We start from the raw sequence: 6,913 nt of genomic DNA on the forward strand, positions 1-6,913 counted from the left end.
CAGGAGGCAGCTGATTAATGATTCTTTCTCATCAATGTTTCTACCTCTTTATCTCTCTCCCTTCTTCTCACTCTAAAATCAATTTTAAAAAAAACATTTAAAAAAGATTGTCAACTCAGAATTAAAAAAGAAGCATCTGTGCTACATTCGCACAACAGAGTACTACACTGTAAAGAAGGAACTCCTACCTCTTGTGACGGCACGGATGGACCTGGAGAGTATTATGGTAAGTGAAATCAATTAGTCAAGGAAAGACAAATACCATAAGATCTCCCTTCATATGTGGAATCTCATGAACAAAATAAACTGATGAACAAACAAAACAGAAACAGAGGCTTAGATACATGGAACAGACTGACAAATGTCAGAAGGAAGGGGTGGGGGGGGCGGCGTTGATGAATGCCGGTGAACATATTAGCCAAGGCATAGCCCATGGACACAGACGACAGTGTGGTGATGGCTGGCAGGGGGTGGGGGCACGGAGTGGAGGTGGGCACAGTGGGCGTAAATGGGGAACATTTGCAATAGTGTCAACAATACAAATAAAATAAAATAAATTCATGAAAGGAAAATAAAAGAGAATTCAGGTCTGTTACTGGGCTGCACTAATTACTAAGTACTCCACTGCCCCTGGAAGGCCTGGCACGCTCGGCCTTAGTATGCAGCCTGGTCACCATTGAGGGCAATCCCATAGGAAAGGGCGAGGCATGTGGAAGTGGAAGGTTTTTAAGAAAATCCCACTAGTCCCTCAGCTGCGTGTCTAGCCAATCAACCTCGTGTGATTACTCTTCTTGTTCTTTAAGTCTAAACTCAGGACAAAACCAACTGATTTTACTTTGGCTTCCTTCGTGCAAAGTGCACACAGAATGTTACACTATGAATGGGTCCAGAGAAATACAGAGGATTCCAAAATTTTAAAGAAAATTTAACATCCTTTTTTTAAAAATTGTTTTTATTTATGGATTTGGGAGAGACATCAATTTGTTATTCATGCATTCATTGGTTGATTCTTGTATGTGCCCTGACTGGGAATCGAACCCTTGGCATATCAGGACGACACTATAGCCGAGCTGCCCAGCCAGGGCCATTCATTTTTTTAAAATCCTCTCCCAAGGATATTTTTCCATTGATTTTAGAGAGAGTGGAAGAGAGAGGGAAAGACAGAAAGAAACATCGATGTGAGAGAAACACTGGGGAGGAGCCTGCAACTGAGGAATGTGCCCTTGACTGGAATCAAACCCGGGACCCTTAGGTCCACAGGCCCACACTCTACCCACTGAGCCAAACAGGCTAGGGCAACATGCATTTTTTAAAATAGTATAAAATGAATGTCTAAGGCCCTGGCTGGTGTGCTCTGTTGGTGGCGTTGTTCCGTGCACAGAAGTCTGTCATATCGATGTTTCTCTCTCTTCCGCCCTCCCTCCCTTCCACTCTCTCTGAAAATGGAAAAAAATATCCTTGGGTGAGGATTAACAAGACAAACAAACAAACAAAGTTGCAGGGTTAAATGACACACTGTCAAGCCCCGTGGCCTGGAAGCCGTTTAGAGCCGAAGCCTGCACTGTGAGCAGCAGGGATGCTGGCCTTTTGGTTGGGAGAAGTAAAAGCTTAAATGTCATCACATACACAGTCCTGCGTCACCAGGGACCTCCTGCCAGTCTGGAACCCAGCACTGGCCTCTTCCAAAACTCCTGCAAGGACAGTTTCGGGAGGAACTAATCTCATTTAGACATAAGTGTTCGTCAAAAAGGATTCAACGCATAGTTCCAAAATAGACACGAAAAGGAAAAGAAACAGGAAATGCCAACGGCAGATAAGGATCTCTCACCAGAAAAAAAAGTCTCTGAAAAACAAAAAAAAGTTGAATAATCTTATCATTACATATTCTACATCAGGGGTGGGCAAACTTTTTGTGCGTGTGTGCCAAAACCAGCAAAATCTCTGACTCAAAATTCTTCTGCGTGCCAACCCTAATTTTTCGAGAACATGTTACACCTACTTGATATCTCTTAAGATGTACATATGTGAAGAACCTTGAAGAAATAAAATTCATTCGAACGACCAAAACACAGTATATGATGATGAAAAATACATTTATTTTTAATGTATACATGTACACTGATGGTCCGACAGAAAACTTTATGACTCCGTTTGATATTATCAGTGGGACTTTTGCTGCTGCATCACTGATGACAGAGATTTTACATCAGGTTTATATTTCGTGACCTTCAGAGATATGCATGAGCTACTACTTTCATCCGTCAGGCTACTCCTATTACGAGACTTAACAAAATTCATCACTGAGAACAAAGATTCACAATTGTAAATGGAAGATTTTAAGAGAGGGTTTCGCGTGCCAGCAAAAGTTACTGGCGGGTTATGATTGGCACGCATGCCAGGGGTTGCCCACCCCTGTTCTACACCCTTTGTAAGTTATCTAAGTTCTATTATAAATTATCCCTCATGTGGTCAAAATAGAGAACAACTCAGGAAAATAAATTCTGGTTGAAAAAAAAAGGAGATGAGATGTCTGTCCGAAATGGGCTGACACAGTGAAGACTACAAAAAGGAAGGGGGTGTTGCGCCTCCTAACAAATCATTCCAAATCTTAGAGGCTAAAAGCCACAGTACACGGTCGGAAGCCTGCCCCTTTGGTCGGGCTCCACAGAGATGGCTTTTCTCTCCCGAGGCATCAGCTGGGGCAGTGCACGCGAACGGGAGGCAGTGCACACGAACGGGAGGCAGGATCCACCTCCCTGTGGCCTCCTCGTTCACGTGGCGGGTGAGCTGCAGCCAGTCAGTGGCTGGGCACTCAGCCAGGCTTGTCTGCCAGGACTGCTGGCTCCTCTCCTCAGGCTGCTGGGACCCGCGGGCTGTAGAGTCTGCACAACTAGGTGGCTGGTTCTAATAACAGGTGTTTGAAAGTGAGAAAGTGGGCGCTGTGGTGCCTGAAGGCCAGGCCCTGATGCTGGCAGTGCCCAAGCAGTTCAGCTCAGCCCGGCTCCTGGCGAGGAGGCACAGCCCTCCGCCTCTCCCCGGGCGGGGCATCTAAGACACTGTGGCCGTCTTCAATCTGCCACAAAAGACAGTTTGGGATCAGAATAAGTGAGATAGATATTCTGAAAAATTGGTAAGAGCTGTGGAAGACAAAATAGGGAAAGTGGAGCATAGCAAGCAAAAGTAGACCGTTAAAAAGGATTAGAGAGGAAATGATAGATGTGGAGTCCAGGTAGAGGCAATCCAGAATAGGCATAATTCGTGACCACGAAGAGAATGAAAATAACTCAAGTTAAAAAATTGTATCATTCCAAGGGATTTACAGATCTGGCAACATTCTCAAATAAAAATCCAGAATGTACTCCAATTATAAAAATCTACAAATGATGGGAGGGAGGGCATGTAATAGGAACAAAGCCATAGGTGTTTAATGATTATTCACCTACTAACTATACACGAGAGGTTTTCCTACGGACCCCGGGAAGCTGGAGGATAAAACAAGGCTGTAGAAAGACAAGGTGCCTCCATGGTCCATTACTCAGAAAAGTACATTTTGAGGACAAAGGACAGGACATGCTTTAACTTGGTTGCTGTGCCCGGACCCTGACCCACTCTGGGAGTTTGCCTCAGGAACGCTGACCCTTCTCCAGTCCCAGCTGAGCTGCTTGTAACATCACAGATTAGCCACCTTGTTATCAGACTTTGAAGGACGGACTGCAGACCAGACCCTCCCTTGCCCTGTTACACTTGCTGCTCGAAGCTGCATGCAGTTATCTTTTTCCTCATCCAAATACAATCAGCCCACTGCTCTCCCAAACTGCCGGCATTATTGGGATAAACGCTCATACATGACTCAACCTCGTCTCTGCTTAATTTGGCTCTAGAAGTGACAGGCGATCCCAACCCATTGTGTTCAGAACCACCAACAATTAATAAAATGTAACAAATATTCTTTTACAAATGTTCTTTGTTTTCACGGTTATCTTTATACAAAACCTACTTTGAACAACAACAAAGTTGAAATATTCTTTTGTCATCTCTTCCCTTCCCTGAGCTTCTAACTTGAGCTAATGCCCACTATAAGGCAACTAGTGAGTTTATATGCTCTCTATTCTCTCTTAATTTTAAAAAGAATATTGTATCTATATTGTCAGAACATGTAATGATCACATACTATCTGTAACCCTTACTTCCACAATTTGAACTTAGGTGTGTGTGTTTTTTTTTAATTGAGGTGAAATTCACATAACATAAAGTTAACCATTTTAAGTGTACAACTCGGTGACATTGAGTACATATATATTTAAAATATTGTATAACCAGCACCTCTGTTTAGCTCCAAAACATTTTCAACACCCAAAAAGGAAACCATTAGGTAGTTACTACACATTCAGTCTTCCCCCAGACCTTTGCCCATTTTCAAATTGGGTTGTCTTTTTGTTGTTGAGTCATAATTCCATATACATTTGAGGATCAGCTTTTCTGTTTTTACAAAAAAAGGCCACTGGAATTTTGATAGGGATTGTATTGAGGCTGTAGATTGTTTTAGATAGTATTGCCATCTTAATAATTATATCTTCCAAGTCATGAAATGAGATGTACTTGGATCTTTTTGGTCTTTTTTACTTCAGTGATATGTGCAGTTTTCAGTGTATATTTCATTTCCTTTGTTAAATTTATTCCAGCGTCTGAACACTGTAGATGCTCCCCACCTGTTAGTCACTGAGTAGCCCTCGGGGTTACCAGATGGACTGTCATGGTGTCGCAGTGCTTATGTTCAAGTAACTCTTGACTTAATAATTGCCCCAAAGCACAGAGCAGAGAAGCTGGCAATTCGATGTGCCAAAGAGTAGAGTAGTCAGTGCTTCCTTTAAGTGAAAAGGAAAAAGTCCTCAACTTAATAAGGAAAAATAATTTATATGCTGAGGTCTTAAGATCTACAGTAAGAACAAATCTTCTATCCACAAACTTGTGAATGAAAAAGAAATGCTAGTTTTGCTGTTATACTTCTAACTGCAAAGATTATGCTCACATCAAGTGGTAAGGGCTTAGTTAAGTTGGAAAAGACATTGAATTTGTGGGTGGAAAATATGAACAGAAAACATGTGTACAAATACACATACATACATATAGTACCAAACCATTGGGTACCATCTGAGGATTCAGGCGTCCATTGGGGATCCTGGCACATATCCTCCAGAAATAAGAGGGAACTATTACTGTACTGCTTGGTCTCACTTCCTTTCAACTTGTAAAACCTCCTTTAGCATTCTTATAAGGTAGGTTTCGTAAAAATGAATTCTTAGTATCTGAGAATGTCCTCATTTTGCCTTCATTTCTGATAATTTTGCTACATGTAAGAGTCTCGGTTGAGTTTTTTCCTTTCAGCACTGTGTATGTCATTTCATCGCCTCAGGCCTCCACTATGTCTGTAAATCAATCTTCAATCTTAGTAGGGTTTTCTTACCAGTATACACACGCGTGACTTTGTTTTCAAGATTTTTCTGTCTCTTAGTATCGTTTTTATTCTGACATGTCTGGGTGCGGCTCATTCTACTTTAGGAATTTGTTGATCTTCTTGGGTTCATGTTTTGATCTTTGAGATTTTTAGGCATTATTTCTTCTAATAACTTTTCTGCTCACTTTCCTTCTGGTACTCCCATTACACATATGTTGATGTTTTGTACTTCTCTGAAGCTGTTTTTCTTCATTTTCCCCCTCCTGTTCTTTGGATGGCAGTACTTGCATTGATTAATCTGCACCTTTCCTGATTCTACTGCTCAAATATGATAAGTACCCGTAATTAATTTTTCATTAGTTATTGTACTTTCCAAGTCCAGAAAGTTTGATATGGTTATTTTAAAATAATTTATCTCTTTATTAATATTCTCTATTTGATGAAATATTCTTTTTATACCTCCCGCATGGTTCTAGTCTTAAAATATATATATTTATAACAGCTGCTTGAAGCTTTTGTACGTTTCCAACATCTGGGCCTACTCAAAGGGAGCTCCTTTTTGCTTTTTGCTCCCTGTCTGGTCAGTTTCCTGTTTCTTTGCACACCTTGTACTTTCTTGTTGGGAGCTGGACACTTAAATACAGCAGCTCTGGGTGCTCATCCTCCCCTCCAGGGCTTGTTTGCTTATTTGTTAGAGCCATAGTTGGACTTATTTCAGTGAAGTCCACTTACCCTGCAAAGTGAAGCTTCTGATGGGCATGCGCTGTTGCTGACTCCCCTCCAACCCCAAGGGGTGTCAGCAGGGCTCTCTATTGTTCATTTCCCTGATCTCCTTGTAAGGGTTTTAGTTGGCCAGCTTCTACTGTTATCACACTTTATTAACATCCACTAATTCTAGCAGACCATTCTATTATTTCTGACAAGCCCTGGGGTATATATTGCTGCACAGTTTGATCCAATTAAATTCAGGCACTTGTAGTCTTTGAGGCCTGTTCCAATCTTAGGGCTACTTTTGGCTGCCACGTTAATTCTGTTTAAAGCTCTCACCTTCTGCTTGTTATCATGGACTCCCACTCCAAATCTCCTGTCTACAGTAGAATCCTTAAACTCCTCTTTAACTCTGCTTTAAATAAAGTCAGTCCCTTTAGGGAACGCACCCCATGAAAGCTGTTTTGATAGTCTGCTTCTCCTACTGGGTAAAGCCTCTGTGCTTCCGCCCATAGCTGGGGGTAGGAGAGTAGCCCAATTTTCTAGGGATCATACCTGTGGTGTTACAAGTAGAGCAGTGAGTGGTAGCCCCTGGTGTCTGCTAGCCTGTCCGTGCATGTAACTTCCATCCTAATCACTACTGTTCCAGTTTAAGAGAAAGCCAATTGTGAATCTCAATGGGTTTATGAGTGAGCTGGGGCAACAGTGATTAGGAAACAGTCCGCTTGGTCTGCCATTCCCAGGGTTGAT

The sequence above is a fragment of the Myotis yumanensis genome, unplaced genomic scaffold (assembly GCF_028538775.1).
Source record: "Myotis yumanensis isolate MYYU_CA2020_CCGP unplaced genomic scaffold, mMyoYum1.0.hap1 SCAF_11, whole genome shotgun sequence".
NCBI lineage: Eukaryota > Metazoa > Chordata > Mammalia > Chiroptera > Vespertilionidae > Myotis > Myotis yumanensis.